The sequence below is a fragment of the Cnephaeus nilssonii genome (assembly GCF_951640355.1).
Source record: "Cnephaeus nilssonii genome assembly, chromosome: 11".
Classification (NCBI taxonomy): Eukaryota; Metazoa; Chordata; class Mammalia; order Chiroptera; family Vespertilionidae; genus Cnephaeus; species Cnephaeus nilssonii.
The window spans coordinates 90,211,646-90,230,967 of NC_137082.1; the positions used below are offsets into that span (position 1 = coordinate 90,211,646).

Consider the following 19,322-nt stretch of genomic DNA (forward strand, 5'->3'; position numbering starts at 1 on the left):
TAACGCCAATGCCTTGGCATTATCAGATATCATAACATAGTTTCAATAATTACCAGAAACTTGTCATTTCAACAGTATTTAGCCATTTGGTATCTATCAAAAATTTCAAAAGAAAGCAAAGATTTGTTTATCCAGTCTTTTGCATAAGCTATGAGGACTCTCTGGAATTATTCAACCTGTTAATTGGAATATTTGGAAGGTATTCAATTAAAAAAATTGCTCCCATTTCTTTTACAAAATTGCAAATAGTCTTGTAGCAAGGAGTGTTATTGTAATAAGTCCGCTGATACTTGTTACTGGCTTATTTGGGAGAATGCATTAAAGAGTATTGATTGTTTTATTGAATAGAGCTTTTTAAAAAATATATATTTTAATGATTTCAGAGAGGAAGAGAGGAAGAGAGATAGAAACATCCATGATGAGAGAGAATCATGGGTCAGCTGCCTTCTGCACGACCCCTACTGGGGATTGAGCCCACAACTGGGGCATGTGCCCTTGACCGGAATCGAACCCGGAACTCCTCTGTCTGCAGGGCGACGCTCTATTCACTGAGCCAAACCGACGAGGGCTTGCATAGAGCTTTGCTTCAACAGGGCTATCATAGCATTTAATTTCATGAAAAGAAAATATCTTACAATTATTTTAAAGAATTTTTCACAATAAAGCTTAACCTTTTGCACTCGGATGTCGAGTATGACTCGACACGGTTAGCATCGGTAGCAGCTCGTATGTCGAACTGTATTGAATGTATCAATAATTTGAAATATAAAAAAATCCAAATAAATAAGTTTGTATGGAAAGAAACTCCAGTTTTTTATTCTACTGCCGCGCTTTGTAAAATCTGGGGTATTTAAAAAATTAAATCCCGAGTAGAATAAAGGAATCGAGAAAAAAGCAAGCGAGTGCAAAGGGTTAAGGACCAAATTATCTTTGAAATGTACAAGGCATTAGCATCATGATCATAGTATTTATTGAACATTTACTATATCCCAGACACAGATGTAAATGCATGTTGGCATTTTACAAACTGTTTTTCACACCATCTCTGTGAAGCAAGTACATTTTACACACCTAACGCATAGAGAGTGGAAGTAATCTGTCCTAAGTTAGGCAAATATGCCAGCAGGAATGCAAACCTAATCTTACTACAGACTTGTGCTCTTACCCACAGTGCACTATTATCTTGCTTGCATAGATTTTTTTCTAGAAAATTCACTCATACTTTCTTATCTCCATTTTTTATTTATTCCATTTATCACTGAATTCAAATATTTTATCTTACTGAACAATATTTTCCTTATATATTATATACTATATACTACATGTCACATGTTACATGTTAGATATTATATATTTTGTTATATATCTATATATATACCATACTAAGTAGAAACAAGGCAAATATGAATAAATACTACATAGAAAATGGGAAACTGTGATTGCTGGGGGGGGGGGTCTATTTATAAAGAAGCAATAGATAAGGAGAAAAAAAAAAACTATTGAGAAATCAACAAACAATCTCAAAATATCCCAGTTACCCAGAACAACTAACATGCAATTTAAATTGCAGGCCTTTATTTCCAAACAATGTTATCAACTTTTTAAACCAATGTCCAAATGATCAGATATTGAAATCTAGCAAGGTGTTTATATGCTCATTAGGATATTTCCTTGTCAATAAAGTCATTGTTTTTGTGGAATCACAACACGTTAACTTACATGGTTACACAAATTTTATTTGCAGTTTTCTTCTCATTTTTTAAGAAAGAAAAAATTCAGTTTTCATAATAAAAACTAATATATAATTAATTTAAAGTGACTATGTTAAAAGCTTAGCAAATTGTATTTTCTTAAAACTCTAAAATAAAACAGTTTTTATTTGAGAACAGATTATAATTTCACTTTTGTTTAAGCTTTAGGCCTTAAAATATGTTTCTTTGACAAAGTCATCATAATTGTTCTTTTTTTCCTACTAATATTGAGGATAAAAAGCCTTTACCCTTATTAAAAGCACAATATATTTTTTTTAGAATTTCAATAGCTGCTCATAAAATTTATAATTGTAGGGTGATCCATAATTCTATATTGTTTTCCCTGAACATATTCCATTAATGAGAACAATAACAATATATTTGAACCAAATTCATAGCCAGAGGTAGCAAACTTCATCTAATTATGAACAAGAGAGGTATTAACATTTGCAACTAAGATTCTGCTTATAGATTAAAAAATGGCTGCAGATTAATGAAGCAAGGGTGGGGTGGATGAGCTGCATGAATTTACAAATGCTGGTGAATGGTCTGACCTTTTGGAGTACATTATTTAGTTAACTTTTAAGATACCATCTGTTGTCCTGGTAACCTTTTAAAGCATCTAATTAGAACATCTCACAAATGTAGGGAGGATGCTGAGAGAACAGGTTTTTTGGCTTCTCAGTTATTTTCCAGATGTGAGCTTTGTTCATCTGAGCTATAAAAAAATAAGGATGTGTAACAACAAAATGGTGAAAAGAGGCTAATGTGAATATCTGGAGCTTATTTAGGTACAATGTATGTCCCTTCACAAATATATTTTTAAGAATAAAAATAATTTTATTAGTTTAGAATATTTTTTCCCAAAGCTAGACAAAGAAAATTATACTTTGTCATATTCATATAATGTGTTTTCCAGCTTTGAGTATTAAAATTGAATGGGGTGACATTGGTGAATAGGATCATATATGTTTCAGCTGTAGATTTCTATGTTATAAGATCTATATACTGTCTTTCCCTGTGCCCACCAAAAAAACCCAAAAACAAACAAAACTTAATTGTGTTTTGAATATCAGTCAGTGTGATTTGCATTCCTCTTCCCCTACACAAGCTATTTGCAACTGGTGTGCCGCAATAATTTTTAAAAACACAGAGCATGACTATTTAGTCAGGGGCACCTGACCTCTTTTCCCTTAGATTATCAAAGTAAAAAGTGACACCAATCAACACAACAACCGTCTGGTATGAATGAATCACAATTATACCTATTTTTTTGGTCCAATATAATTCTTTGGTGTGCCACAGAATTTTAGTAATTTATGTGTGCCATGAGATGAAAGAGTTGAAAATCGCTGCACTATACAGATGTAGAAAACTTTAATAGTGGAAAATGGCAAGTCATGAAAATTTGACTTGCTGCAATGCATGCTTTCTATCACCAGTCATTTCCTGAGTGATGCCCAGTAATCCTCTTACTCAACTATATCGAGCTTCCCATGTGTTTATTCCCAAAATCATGGCCTCTTCTAACTCAAAATCTTATCTACCTTTGTCATTCTCAGAAATAAAAACCCTGTTCACTGAACACTGAGTCAGTTTTACCCTTCCTTTCCTAACACAGCAGTATGTGTGTGCACATATATATATCCTATGGAATAAAGAGGTGATATGCACATTGACCTTCACACCCTTGCATCATCACAAGATGGCTGCTCCCACATTGTCACAAGATGGCCACCCCCACATTGTCACAAGATGGCCACCCCCATGTCATCACAAGATGGCCATCGTCACAAGACAGCCACCTCCAAGTTGTCACAAGATGGCCGCCCCCCACATTGTCACAAGATGGCTGCCCCCACATCATCACAAGATGGCCATCCCCACATTGTCACAAGATGGCCACTCCCACGAAGTCACAAGATAGCCACTCCCATGTCTTCTTCACAAGATGGCCACCCCATATTGTCACAAGATGGCCGCCCCATGTCATCACAAGATGGCTGCCCCCACATCATCACAAGATGGCTGCCACAAGATAGCTGTCCCCACATTGTCACAACATGGCTGGCAGGGGAGGGCAGTTGGGGGCAACCAGTTTTGCAGGGGAGGGCAGCTGGGGGCCATGGGGCCAGCAGGGGAGCAGTTAGGTGTCAATCGGGCCAGCAGGGGAGTGGTTGGGGGTGATCAGGCTGGCAGGCAGAAGTGGTTAGGGGGTGATCAGGCAGGCAGGCAGGCGAGTGGTTAGGAGCCAGCAGTCCAGGATTGTGAGAGGGATGTCCGACTGCCGGTTTAGGCCCGATCCCACAGGGATCGGGCCTAAACCGGCAGTCGGACATCCTCCAAGGGGTCCCAGATTGGAGAGGGTGCAGGCCAGGCTGAGGCACAACCCCTCCCCCATGCACAAATTTCGTGCACCAGGCCTTTAGTATATCCATCCTTTATTTGTCTAGAAACGGCATGTCTGAGCCTTCCCAATCTGTCTTTTCCACAAGATTCTTGTGGTTGAAGAAGAACAAGTCTGGCACTGAGGAAAACCGGAGCCATGGAAAAATGTCAAATAAGGCTGAAGAGCCCAGGAGACCTCAGAAGTGAAGCCAAATGGACATTTGATATTTTTTATGGTAAATGGGAGTGAGAGCTTTGGCTCTGCCTTATAATATGAACTTTTAGGGATCACGTGACTCCAATCTGGCTACTAGGACCACCTCACTCTTTCTTTTTGTGTCTCTCTTGACTGGCATGACTAGCTCTCTATCCACACTCTTCTATCATTTTTATCACCTAATAACCCCACTTTATAGTAAAATATCTGTTTCTCTCTTTAATGCAATGTCTCCACAGCATGTGAACATAACTGGCTACTTCTGTAGCTTGCAAACATGCATTTGACACCGATGATCCCTTCCCTGTACTGATTTATGTTTCTCTTTACTCCAGTGATCTATACCAGTGGCTCTATTTGCCAGCTTGGTTCTGTACACATAAATGCATAAATAAATGCATTCATGAAGGTCATGGGGAAAATGTCATTTTTCAAAGAAATGGAATCATCTGGAATTTTAAATTTCTGCAGCATGTGAATATCTTAAACACCCTTTCTTGACCTTATTTGATATTCTTCTTTATCTATGTTAAACTTTAAAAATTGGCAAGTATTTAGAGTTACATCATTTTTATTCCTTCAAAATGCTAACATTTTTCCTTAGCTTCAAAGTCAATCTCTAGATCAATACTTCAGCGTCATGTTTGTGATAATGTGCTCATTATTTTAAAGGCAAAGTATATTTTTACACAGCATTAATTACTCTAAAATCAGGCTTCACACTGACCAAAATCAACGTCATAGACTTTTAAATTATCTTAGCTATAAAAAATGGCACCATATATATTTCCATTAACATTCTTTAAGTATTTGGAGACAACGATTGATATATCTCTCCTATTTCACCCAATTGACCTATTCTTAAGGCAAAAATGATTATAGTGTTTTCAAACATTACTCACTTGACGTTTTCCAGATATTTCACTATCACAATAGACATTTCCTTAACTTTTAACATCCTTCTTTTAATGTGGTGTCTACAATTAAATTTGTAATTTTAGTTACGATATTAACAAAATAGGGCTGAACTCAGGCCCCCTTATTTCCTCCAGCCAATAGGGTGGTCACCATTTTCTGTTGTCTTTTCAGCTCATGTCTTTTTAAATTTCACAATAAGACTAATTACTTTAAGTCCTGTGCAAATTCAAGTCCTTACAATAAATGTTAAAAGGAAAAAAAAAAGTCAACAACAATGACAGCAAAGCTTAAAAATATAAAAAAGGAAGAAAGGGCAAAAGACACATTATTAAAGAAGAATCAACAAGTCTGGGTATTCGGGGGTAAGAATAAAGAATAAAAGAAAAATGGAGAAAAGAGCTATGTGGATATTTCAGGCCTTGACATCAAAAGAAATCTATTCATAAAACAAGTGAAGACAGTCAATAGAGCCAATAAATCACTTTTGAGCAACAGTGATGCGTTTGCTTTTGGACCCGGTAAGACGGAGGTGATGGTAGAAGGTTGAAGTACAATGGTTAGTAGATAGGTGCCAACCACGTCAGAATTAAAAGTGAATCCAGATTCACCCACAGAGAACTGATGCGCGAGCTAAGCTCCTTTGTAGGGAAAATAGAAAGCATTAGAATGAGCCTTGCAGATAAGGACTTGTATGCATGCATATAAGCATAACCAATGGACGCAAAACACTGGGGGGTGAGGGCATATATGGGAGTGGGGTGGGGGGAGGCAATGGTAAGATATGTACACATATAATACCTTAATAAAAAAATGAAAAAAAATTAATTAATCTGCATATCATAAAAAAAAAAAAAAGACTGAGCCTTGCAGTCGTGGCATGCATACGAAAAGAAAAAACAAGAGTTGGTGTAAAATGTTTCCCTAATATGTGAATAAGTCTTTACAGTTTACCAAACACTACGAGATGCAGATGCTTATTTTGCCTTCACAGAAACCCTGTTAGGTTGGCAGGACAGATGGCAAGAGTTCTTGTTCACAGGCAAGGAAAGGAAGTGGGAGAGTAAGAAACAACAGAAAAAAAAAAAAAAAAAACACACCCAGAAATGAAGCAGAAGTGGAAACCAGACAGGATAAGATCATGGAGAATGAAGGTAAAAAAACTGGTGCAAATATGAACATTATGTACTCATTGTATAGAAATTGAGATGCTTAAATATTGGCTTTAATTCAGAAGTATTTGATTTAATTCTATCAATAATAATTTATATCTAAGATAATGTTAACAGACAAGGAAGCAGTGATTAGAATAATAAATGACCTGGAAAATGTCACATTAGTAATAATTGGATCCAGAGGTGGAATGAGGACAGAGATAATATTTCCCACTCACAGTATGGGTAAAATTAAAGGCTAAAATCCATAGATTGGTGGAAAACTAATGCTTGCATAGCAATGTATAACTATCATGGCACTTTTTAAAAATATTTTTTATTGATTCAGAGAGGAAGGAAGAGGGAGAGAGAGAGAGAAACATCCATGATGAGAGAGAATCATGGATCTGCTGCCTCCTGCAAGCCCCCCACTGGGGATCGAGCCCACAACCCAGGCATGTGCCCTTGACCAGAATCGAACCTGGGACCTTTCAGTTCGCAGGCTGACACTCTACCCACTGAGCCAAACCGGCTAGGGCTATCATGGCACTTTTTAAAACATGATTTATTTGCTCAGGATCCACACAATTTGGTACTGCCCAGTGGGAACAGGGACACTTCCAAAGCTACCGGCAGAAGCTAAGGAAAAGAGGGAGACATATCCTGGTTTATACCTGACTATCAACTGCCCCTCCCCCACCAGGACAGCCGCTGGCCAAGCGTGGCCGGAAGACAGGTCACGGAAGCTTGAGAAACACAGGTGCCAGAGGTTTGGCCTCTGAAACAATTAGCAGAACGTCTGAAGGAAAAGAAATGCCTTTCCCTGCAAATGACTACCACTCTGGTGCTCTCTCATTTAATCCTAATGCAATAGCATTATTCCATGTTGCTGGACATGAAAGCAGAACAAGCCACCTTATGTTTTCTCACTACATGTTCTGGGATTCTATACACACTAAATTAAAATTCAATAAACACTTGTTATTTCAAACTTAACTCACAGTACGATTTCAATATTTTTTTCATGTTTCAGACCATGTTGGAGACAATATTTAGATGCCAAATACCCCCTGTTCTTTTCTAGTAAGAACTAGTGATTAAATAAATGAAAGCAAACATCGCATTTTTTGCAATGCAGTGTTGGTTTCCAAATTGTAATTGTTATTATTTACATCGTGCCCATTCAAAATTAATTGGGATTTATTTAAATTAGTAATTCTGCATTCCCAGAAAAAAATATAGATCAGAGAAAATTATGCTGAACTCATATATTTAGTCAGTGGCATGTTTTCTGCATTGCCCCTGATTTATGAGTTCAATTTTTAAGTTTCATCCTTCTTGGAGATGAATTGTATCCAGTGTGGGGAATAATTTATATCTGTGCTAATGATGGCTTTAGAACGTGGGTGGGGAAAATGAAATCATCCTAATTTATAGGATACATGGAGTCAGAAGCTAAAAAGCATAACTGTGTGTACAACTAACATTTGCATAGCACTTGATAACTAACAAAACACTTTCTAATGTTCTTTTGATCAGCAGCTACATTAACCTTTTTTTAAAAGGAATCTTTGCATCTTAAAGTCTATGCTTTTTAAAGCATTATTTGAGTAATATTATAAGTAAATACGTATGTACATCAATGTAGAGAGAGAGAGTCATTTTTTAAAAATATATTTTATTGATTTTTTACAGAGAGGAAGGGAGAGGGATAGAGAGCTAGAAACATCGATGAGAGAGAAACATCGACCAGCTGCCTCCTGCATACCCCCTACCGGGGATGTGCCCGCAACCAAGGTACATGCCCTTGACCGGAATCGAACCTGGGACCTTTCAGTCCGCAGACCGATGCTCTATCCACTGAGCCAAACCGGTTTTGGCTGAGAGAGAGAGTCATTTAACTCAGCCTATTTTAATAAAATACGTTCCTTTCTCCGGAAGGTAATCGTAGCAGTTTCCTAGGGCTGCTATAACAAATTGCCACAAACTGGGTGCCTTTTAACGATAGCAGTTTGTTCTCTCTGTTTTGGAGGGCAGACCTTTGACATCAAAGGATCAGCAGGGACATCCTCCCTCAAGGCTCGAGGGAAGTGTCCTTCCTTGCTGTTCCTAGCTTCCGGTACCTCTAAAGGACCCGTGCCTTGACGTGTAGCTGCATCACTCCCTCCTGTCTCCATGTTCACGTGTGTGTGCGTGTGTATGTCTATACATCCTCTCCACTTCTTATAAGGACACCAGACACTGAATGTAGGGTCCACCCTAATACATATTAAGTAATTACATCTTCAAAAGCCCTGTTTACAAGTAAGGCCACATTCTGAGACTCCAGGTACACACTCCTTTTGTGAGTCACTATTCCACACACACTAACGCAGTGGCTTCATTTAGGAGTGACCACAAATGGAGGCCAAAAAATCAATGATGTAAACAGTTCCATCGTTAAAGCATTCCAGGAATCTGAGGAAAAAGGGGCCCAAGACTAATCCGACCTGTAAAATACATTTTTCTAACGGGTTATTTACTGCCAAAGAATCAACTAAGCAAAACGACATAGTGTCTCTCAAATCCGGTATTTACGAATGCCTAAAGAGCTCATAAAATTAGGATGCAGGGCAACCGCAATATTTAATTTGTGATTTTTATTAAAAAAAAATAAATTTTCCAGCCCACAAATAACAGCTGTGAATCTTGGTGATGTTAGTTTAATTACTTTGTATGCGTGGAGGTCTGAGTGTGTGTATGTGTGTGCACTTAGTAACAACCGTATTCTAAGGCAAACATACCTTTTCCTATTTAATTTAATAAAGTCTGTTTTTCATAAAATGAAGTACTATTTGAAAACGTAATTTTCTATCAGCAGCGCGTCATCTGAGCTTTGTGTGTCCCTGAGTATTTCCGGTCTTCATTTAGGATGACAAAACCTAAGAAGAAGCCCAGCAGCCGGATCCAGCCGTCTTCCCTGTCACCAGCCACTGCGCTCACTGCACCACTGCCCAGCCCTCCATGTGCTAAATACATTTTCATTTTGCTTAGAGAACGGTATTTCGTTATCTCTATTGAACAGCCTAGTCCGTTACACACGCAATTAAATTTGTCCGTTCGGATTCCATTAGGTTGTTTTGCTACAGTTTCCCAGGCCTTCTGTCCTCTGCAAACAGCAGCCCCTGGACACACCCTCTCAGGGAGCAGCACGGAGCCCGGGGGGGGGCGGGGGGGGGCCGGGGCGCCTCCAGGCCTGGCTGCTGCAGAAGGGCCAGTGGCCAGCGCTGCCGGGTCAGCACCCCCCTGTGCACAGACTGGTACAGTGAGCTGGCCCCACGTCTGTCTCCCCGTTGGTTGGGAGCAGGGGGGTATGTGGCATATGTCCTTAACTCACAGATGCCACTATCCACAGAACTGCTACTTCAGCCACCAAACTCCAGGAGCCTCTGCACCTGACTTGGTTAGATAAGATGGGGGCCTGACCTGAAGCCTGACCTCAAACAGAACACAACCGGGAGGGTGCCGGGTGTTGGGAGGAGAAACCTGTACTTTACACGAAGGAGGAGAGCAAGTAAACTGAAGCCAGAGGGCTGGCCGAGGTGGTGTTCAAGCGTGGCCACCGATGCTGGCACAAGCCCCCCCTGAGAGGGGTCTCTGTCGCCTCCCCTGCAATCGGGGGGGGGGGGGGGGGGGCTGAGGCTGCTGCAGCCCACAGACGGACAGAGGGAGGGACACAGCCTCTGAGTCTCCCACGGCTGCCGTTCCTATGATTGTTGTTAAAGATCTGACTGCCCGTCCTCCTTCTCTCACTTGAGGCTATTTCTCTGGGAGACTTTATTCCGAAACCGGACTCCAATCGGCTCCCGGACCTGCAGGGGCTACGGAGGTCAAGACCAGGCCTCTGAGCTCGGCACTTTCCATTTCTTCCGCCTGATTGATACCAGCTGTCTGATGCCACACACACACCTCACACTCCACATGTCTAGGTCCGGATCCATGTTCTTCCCACCGCAGGACCCTCTTCCAGCGTTTCCTGTTTCCTGGAATGGCATCACAACCATCACAACCTACCCCTGGAACCACTGCAGCGTGCGTGGGCTCTTCTCGTCATTGTGTTTGTTTGTGAGTCCACATTGTGGTCATCACGACACTGACTTTTAATTCTACTCTCAGAGTTTCTCATTTATTGCACAAACTTTCTCAAAAAACATTAATGTGGCTTCTCAAAATTGTATAGTTGTAAGCCCCTTCTTTTTGAAAACAAAACAATAAGAACAGCATTTTGGTGTTATCCCATAATGAAAATAAGTGTACAACTGCCACTGTACCATACCAATGACATGGTATAAAACGTAACAGAGTACTGTTAAGAAGTATGGGTTTTTAGTTATGATGCTAAACTAATTTTAATTGATGGCAATATTAAGAATATTGCCGTGAGGTATTCTCTGTCCAGTGCAGGAGAGTCAACATTTCTAACTGTTTCAGGATAGCATTATGGTGGCTTCTCTGCCAAGGCCTCTCTGAGGCATGCAGATGGGGCAGAGGTTACAGAGGGGGTCAGGGATAATGAGTCAGAGGTGAGAAATTCAATACCTGTGCTAAGAAGATGAACTGCTGGAGAAGTATAAAAGGGGTTTTACAACATTATCTTGGTGTCAAAGTTTATTCCATTGGCTCAAAATCCCCTTCAGGATAATAACCTTAACGATACTGACAAAGGATGGAGAAAATATCATCATTGCAATTACACAGATGAAAAAAAACACACAAAACACTGAGGTGCAGGGGATCTGGCTTTCACGGAGCTATTGTGGACCAGAATTTTCTGCTTCTAAATGTTTGGCTTTTTTACTCTGATAGCATTCACAGAGATGATTGCTACACTCATTTGGTCAGTGTGGAAGGCTGGCAAATTTTACAAATGATATATGACATGAACATAATTTAAAAGAAAAATTTATACTCATTATTGTACAGTAGTAAATTAACTCAATTAAACAGAGTTTAATGAGCCTGTGTTCTAAACATACGTCTGTCCCAGCAATTAAGTTGCAGATGATCAAGTATTTTGACATAACTCTTGATCTTTTAGGATGAGACAGATCCTTAAGTAAACCACACCTACCTATTTTAAAAAATATTTTCTATCCTTACAGACACATGCATTTCTCGCATGTCAATAAATTTTCAGAAAGAAATCAACAAAAACGTAAAAATCAAGCAAACATTTAAAGAAATACATCTCTAAAAATTTATTCTCCCTTGACATTTAGAATAGACAAAAATATGGAATGTTTTAGTTTAAAGCAATGTGATACTCTTGTTACATATGTGAAAAAGGTGACTTATAAATGTTTATCATTCCAAAGCCTATTATTGACTGTATTTTAAGAAAAAAAAATCTGAGAGAGTATATGCTTATTCCTACCTAGATGCAGAGAGACAGAATCTGAAGTAAATTAGAAAGGTTATCATGAGGCTTAAAACACAATGCTACATGTTTATTTTCTTTTTTTAATCTTTCTTATCCTCTTCCTTTGACCTTATGTTCTCACCCAAAGAAGTGGGTGGTTGATTATTCTTTCCCTGTAGCCTTTAAAGAGCCTTCTGTCACCGACAGTCCCAAGATAGCAAATGTGTTTGGTGGAGGAAGATCAACTCATTTTGGGACTGAAAAAATGAAAAAGTACTCTTGATTCTGTGCCACTTCAGGTGATTGATTTTACTCAGGAGGTCTCTCTGATTGGCCTGGGAGTTTACTTTGCCCAGTGAGCCAAGAGGGGTTGGCTGCAAAAGGTCCTTGGAAGTGCCAGGCTCACAGGGATCCAAAAACAACTATCAAATCAATAGCTTCTCAGCTTCTGGCAGGGGCTACATGCACTCAACACCACCTGGGGATTTTATATCTGGTGGATTAACGAAGAGGAGGTGGAATAACAAGGAACAGCATAATATTTGGCATAAGAATAGAAAACGATAAGTTAAATAATAACTATAAATGATGCCAAAATTTAAAAAAATGGAATAAATTACTATTTATCAAATAATATGATGGTTATTGTCACATGACTAATGTCATGTAATCACCTCAATAGCTCCATAAAAATTTTTAATTTTAAAAGATGAAAAATAAGCCTAGATTTGTAAACAATTTGCTTGATAATGTATATTAGGTGATCATCAAATTATGTAAATAATTAACTGTATAAAAATATACCTGGAGTGGCAACACTCAGAGTAGAACTTAGTTCTTAAAAATGGAAATATAGTTTTCTTTCCAACTCACCATTTATTTCAATGTAGAATTAGGATAATATAATTTAAAGAAACTTCAGGTCTACACAATTTATATAAAAATAACTACCCAAAATTATTTTACTTCATGATTTAATGTTTGAGAACAGTTTAAACTTTTCCTTTGTTATTCAATTGCCGACTCAATTTTTATTTTAACGTATTTTTCAACTTATGTTAATAGACTTCTTCTTCCTCAGGATTATGTATACATTTACCCAGGAGTGATTATGAAAATGTTTTTTCCAAAAATTATTATGGCTTCACTCTCAAAGTAAAGGACTCACTAATCTCCAACTCTGACCTTTTGCTGACTCCTCGTGTTGAGCATGCCTGTTTGGCTGCTTCATCATTACTATTACCCCAGCAAGCATAAAACAGAACTCATAACTCTTCTTCTTTTTAATCCTTTATCCTTACAGAGGATATGTTTTTCATTGATTCTAGAGAGAAAGAAAGGTAGAGGGAGGGAGAGAGAGAAAACATTGATGTAAGAGAGAAACACTGATCAGTTACCTCCTGTAAGAGCCTCTGGGGGGGATAAAGCCTGCAACCTGGGCATGTGCCCTGACCGAAAATCGAACCTGTGACCCTTTGGTGCATGAGATCATGCTCTAACAAATAGAGCCACATGAGCCAGGGCATAACTCTTCTTAAAGAACCTCTTTTCTTTGTTTTCCTTGTTACAGGAAAATCCATTAATGCTAACTGAAAAGAATCTACCTAATAAAAGAGTAACATGCTAATTGACCGTACCTTCTCGATGCCCACCAGCCAATCAGGAGTATGCAAATTAACCCAACAAAGATGGCGGGTTAATTTGCATACTCAGGCACCAAGCGGCGACAACATAAGCCTTCCGCACCACTCCTGGCCGTTCTGGGCCTCTGGGCAGCATGGGAAGGCAGAAGGGCGGCTCCAGCCAGAGCGAAGGCGGTGCCGGCAGCCAGGGAAAGGAAGGCCCACTCTGGCACGAATCTTCATGCATCGGGCTTCTAGTAAAATATAAGATTGAAAGTTTTCTTGGTGGGTAGAACTGGGAATCACAGGAATATGTATTCATTAATGCACTGCCTCAGTCAACATCTGAAATCAGAGGTCCGATTATCAGAAATGTCAGAGTAAGAACAGAACGGATTGAGTGGGGAAGGGTGACCACAACAAGGGGAGATGGTAGAGGTGAGGAGAAATGTTCTAAATAGGTAGAGAAAAAAACACTTTACTCCTAATTACTCCACAACTGGTTAAGACAGGTCTTGATTTAATTCCATTCAAAAGAGAACATTCTTGCCCTCAGGCCATAAACTAGCAGTAACATCAGAAACACTTCAGAATGACCACTCTGACTCACTGAGTGGCATGGAAGTAAGCAAGACCTGTGGAAAGAAGGTAGAAAGTGAGGAAGACACTAATCAAGACAGGGTTCCAGACAATGAAGACTCTGGAGACTAAGGATGTTTGCCACACCTTGTGGAAGGAGGATTGCTTCTGGGACTAAAGGATAAAGAGGTTTACACATCTTTCTGGAATGACTGCACTTCATCTGGCCTGCGAGGGGCATTCTGACAGAGCTGGCCACGAGGGGTCCACTCTATCTGGAAACCCCCACCATACGTAAGAAGTGACTCCTGGACAGAAAGGTACTGCTGAAGTCAGATAGCCCGTTGGGTGATGTTTCACTGGAAGAAACTCTCAAACACATCAAAGCCACTGAACCCACAGAAACTGTCCAGACATGGATAGAGCTACTCCCTGGCAAGACGTGGAATCCCTTCAAATTACAATACCAGCTGAGAAATGTGAGGGAGTGAATGGTGAAGAACCTAAAAGAGAAGGTGATTCTGACCACTGAGAAGCAACACTTCCTCCTATTTGACATGACTATTCATCCAGCGACCCATACAACAGAGAAACGGCGACTAGTGAACAAACTTCCAGATAGTATCCTACAGCAGTAGGTCAATGATGCTCAATGTGTGGGCATGGAGCATCGTTCAGTATGGGTGCTAGCCCACTCCTCTGACATGCGGGAAAATGTCTTCTGACAGATGACAAGAATGATGTGGCCACGAATCGAGCCAAGGGCCTGGGAGAACTGGCCCCTGATTGGGAGGGCACAAAGCACAGTGCCACAGAGATGACCTGGGCTGTGTTGGCAGCCTTCCATAAATCCTAAGGCCAGCAGGTGGCTTTCTCCTTCCTCCTCTGCTGGCCTGGTGGCTGCCAGAGACACTGTCACTGAGTTTTGTGGGATGAGATGTTTTCCATCATTTTTCTTTTCTTCTATTGAATCAGTCTTGTGATTTGGCAAGAGCAACTTCAGGGCTTCTCCATAGACCTTGACCTTTATAAACACTTTATTTCTCCCTCTACTTCCACTCCAGAGGTGAATAAACAGGGCCCACACACACCCAATAAACATTTTCTCTCATTTCCTTGTTGACTTCCATTAGTGAGCTTTTGGATAATAAGGTTATATAAGTGGGATGTGGTATTCTCCAGCCACAGAATGTGAATGAGATGTGAAGCAAACCATTTATTACATTTTTTAAAAGTCTGTTTTCTATCTTAAATACATGTTTTCAGTCTTTTTCTCTCAGGGTCTGCTAGGTAATGTAGCTTATTGAAATAACTGCCTATTTGAATAAGGGTCAATGGAAGGAAACTCTTGGATTGTATTTCCTGCTACTGATTTTCTCACTTTCTTATTCTAACCTAATGAGAATATTCCAAATTTGATTACCTGGTTCTCATAGCCCTGGAACCAGAAGTATATTATATTCTCTTTCTTAGCATCATCACACTGCATCATTGGACAGAAGTCTAAATGAAAAAATATATATACCTCAACCATCTCCTTCATGCAATCAGCATTACAATTTGTAAGGGGAGAAGGTGGTATCAGAATATCCACCCTTTAGCACAAGGCTATCCTGATTCATTCAGACAATTTTACATCTCTTTGCTCTGATTGAATTGAGAGTTGTAAATTTCAATTGCTGAAGAGAAGTGTCCTAAATCTAGACAGTATATCTAAATTCCAGGTCTTTTTGTTCCATATTTCTGGCTTCCTGCATAAATTAATAGATTTTATCTATATTTAAACAATCTGGAAGTAGTTTGTTTATATTTAATCCAAAAATACCTTCCTATTCATTAGTTTTGTCTTGACACAATCATCTTTCTAGTCAAACCTCTAAAATGTTTCTCAATTTAATGAGTGCAAAGAGAAGCTTTTTAAGAAAAATCCTATTTTAACATGAAACAAAGTCTCAACATGAGGTTGAATAGAGCTTTAGTCTAGCTTTCTAAAAATTCAATAATCAGTCCATGTCTTGTCTCTTCCTGACATAGTTTTTCTTTCCAGGTGAACAATTCAGCATGAATTGAAACCAGGTTTTCCTGTGCAAAGTTTTGGCTGGATTGGGAAGCATGGAAGTTGAGTTGAGTTCTTTCTTGCACCTCTTGGTCATGTTTATTTTTATAGTAGAGGTCCAGTGCACAGATTCGTGCACAGGTGTGGTGCCTAGGCCTGTCTGGCGATCGGGCCCATCAGGGCCGGGCCCATCGGGGCATAGGGGCCTCACATCCTATATAATAAAAGGCTAATATGCAAACGACTGAAGAGCATAAGGACCCGACTGGTCACTATGATGCATACTGACCACCAGGGGGCAGATGTTCAATGCAGGAGCTTCCCCCTGGTGGTCAGTGCACTCCCACAGCGGGAGCGCTGCTCAGTCAGAAGTCCTGAGCTGGCTCAAAGCTGGCAAGCACAGAGGCGGTGGTGGGAGCCTCTCCCACCTCCCACTGACGGCTTAGGCCCACTCCCTGTCAGTCAAACATGCCCTGAGGGCATCCAGACTGCAAGACAAGAGCCCAGGCTGGGCTGAGGGACCATCCCCACCCCCTACCCCGAGTGCATGAATTTTGTGCACGGGGCCTCTAGTTTCTGTATAATAAAGACAACTATTGGCAAAAAAAAACCACACATTTTTAATTCTGATGGTGTTTGTTTTATGAATAAATCTTAATGTGCCAAGTTTTATAAGGTTTTTATAAAAGCCAGGAGAAAGAGATAGCCATCACTATATTTTTAATGGGTTCTTTAACTTCAAATAAAAAGCATGGCTTTCTGAAAAGTTCCAAGAGGACAGGGGTGGAAATTATTCCAAATGTCCAATGATCAAGGCTCTCTCTCACCCGATGACAGAGCAGCACTCTCGTGAATTCCTCAGGAATCATAAACAGCTATGAGGCCTTGAAATCTAATCTTTATACCAAAGGGAATTAAGTGAAGGATTAATTTTCCAGATGAAATTCACCCCTAATCAATAAATTTCTTGTAGGGAAGATATACACCATTCAGAAACAAAAGGAACCAGCAGTTGGTTTGCTTTAGGCCAAGAGGCAGATGTCTTTAAGATCAGATCAGCAGGTGACATAGGCCACTTATAACCATAACCATGTAGTAGAAATAGGAAATAAGAATTGGTACATAACTCCAATAGCAGAAAGACCCTGTATTCTGATGTTTTCTCCTCACCCTAATGAGTTAAAGATAAAAAGCCTCAGTTACTTGGTTCTTTTTACCTGGCTTGCTTTTGTTCTCTGCAAAACAACAGAGGATTCAAAAAGCTGTGTAATATTAACTATTATAATGTTTGCATTACTTGTTTGCTAGTTTGTTAGTGAACCTAAGTATATCCACATAGGCAAAGATCTGTGTTTGGCCAGACTCAGCTTGACACACTGTGAGTTTATCAATAAATTATTCTGTCTTTTAAATATGAAAGCTGAAAATGTGTGTGCTGTTATTTGGTTTAAATTATAGAATACTAGAGGCCCCTTGCAGGAAGATTCCTGCAATAGGGCTTCCTGCTGCGGTCTCTGCTGCCCCGCCTGCTTCCCTCCCTTCTCTGCAGCCCCTCCGGCTTCTCTCCCTTCTTCCCACCATGCCTGCTTCCCTTCCTTCTCCCTGCCCCGCCTGCTTCCCTTCTCCGCCACCCCGCTTGCTTGCTTCTCTGCAGCTTCACTCCCTTCTGCAGCGCTTGGCTTCTTTCTACGCTGTCTTCAGTCCTCGCTCTGGCCTGGGTATGCAAATTAACCGCCATCTTGGGTGGGTTAATTTGCATACTTGCCCTGATTGGATGGTGGGCGTGGCTTATGGGTGTAGCGAAGGTACGGTCAATTTGCATGTTTCTCTTTTATTAGAGAGGATTATTCCAAAACTAGGGGCCCAGTGCACGAATTCATGCACCTTGAAAGGAACTGTGGGGCGAGAGGCTGCGGTGGGCACAGGGGTGGGTCTCAACCCATCCTCCACAACCCCGCCTGGCCCCTCCCACCACGGCCCCCTGTCCCATCTGCCAGCAGCCCTGTTCCCACCGCCACGGCTCCCACACGCTGATGGCATTGGCCCCACTCACACCCACTGACAACTTGGAGCGACTGGGGCGGGCAGGCGCTAAGAGCAGGTGCAAGCGGGGCAGGCACCATCAGCGGGTGCAAGCGTTGGCTGCTGCCCTAATCGCCCCTCAGGAGCAGAACAAGGTGGAGAAGCCCTCAGGGGCAATCGGGACTGGCAGCTGCCACTCACACCTGCTGACGGCTGAGCAATCAGGACCAGCGCCGGGTGCTGGCAGTGGGTGCAAGCGACGGCTCCGATGCCAGCAGTGCATGCAAGTGAGCCATTGCCGGCAGCGGGTGCAAGAAGTGGCTGCCGGCCCTGATTGCCCCTTAGGAGCAGGGGGAGGCTGCTCCTGAGGGACAATTGGGGCCGGCAGCCGCCGCTTGCACGTGCCGACAGCGCGGAGCGATTGGGGCCAGCGGAAGCAGTGGGTGCGAGCGGCGGCTCCAGTGCCAGCAGCAGTTGCAAGCGGGGCCGGCGCCAGCAGCAGGAGCAAATGGTCAGCAGGACCACGGCGTGTGGGAGCAAAGAATTTTCAGTGACCACCAGAGGCTCATGCCGATGGCCGATAACAGCGACTGGCGCCCCGCCTTAGTCTAGCACCCCACTCACCTGCTCCACTGTCCCGCTGCAGCCAATGCCCACCATGTTCTGTGCTCGGCCGCCTGCTGCCGATGCCGCTATGTGCCGCACGCACCCCGATGGTCAGCACACGTCATAGTGACTGGTTGTGGGGTTGTTCCGCCGTTCAGTCTATTTGCATATTAGAGTTTTATATATATAGATAGGTCCAAATTTCAGTTTCTTGACTTATATTGGGATCTGGTTTAATTAACAGATCATTTTTATGGCCATATTAAACTTTTTATTTTTTTAATATATTTCTATTGATTTTAGAGAGGAAGCGTGAGAGAGAGATAGAAACATCAATGATGAGAGAGAATCTTTAATTGGCTGCCTCCTGCATGCCCCCCACTGGAGATCCAGCCTGCAACCAGGGTATGTGCCCTGACCAAGAATTGAACTGTGACCTTCTGGTTCATAGGTCAACACTCAACCAATGTGCCAAGCCAGCCGGACAAGAGTCCATGCTTTGTATTAGAAGCAGAACTTGCTTTGAATGCAGAAAGAGGCCAATAGCATTTAAACCAATGGCATTCAAAGACACCAATGGCATTGAAACACACATATGACCAAGGAACGCTATC

The 19,322-nt window shown here is 41.2% G+C and overlaps 1 pseudogene across 1 annotated transcript; it reads left to right on the forward strand.

The window, feature by feature from the left end:
- The first annotated feature begins 14,037 nt into the window (after positions 1-14,037).
- LOC307107390 (Golgi phosphoprotein 3-like) lies at positions 14,038-14,880 on the forward strand (annotated as a pseudogene). Its single transcript has one exon. The product of its transcript is annotated as a Golgi phosphoprotein 3-like (transcript).
- The last annotated feature ends 4,442 nt before the right edge of the window (positions 14,881-19,322 follow it).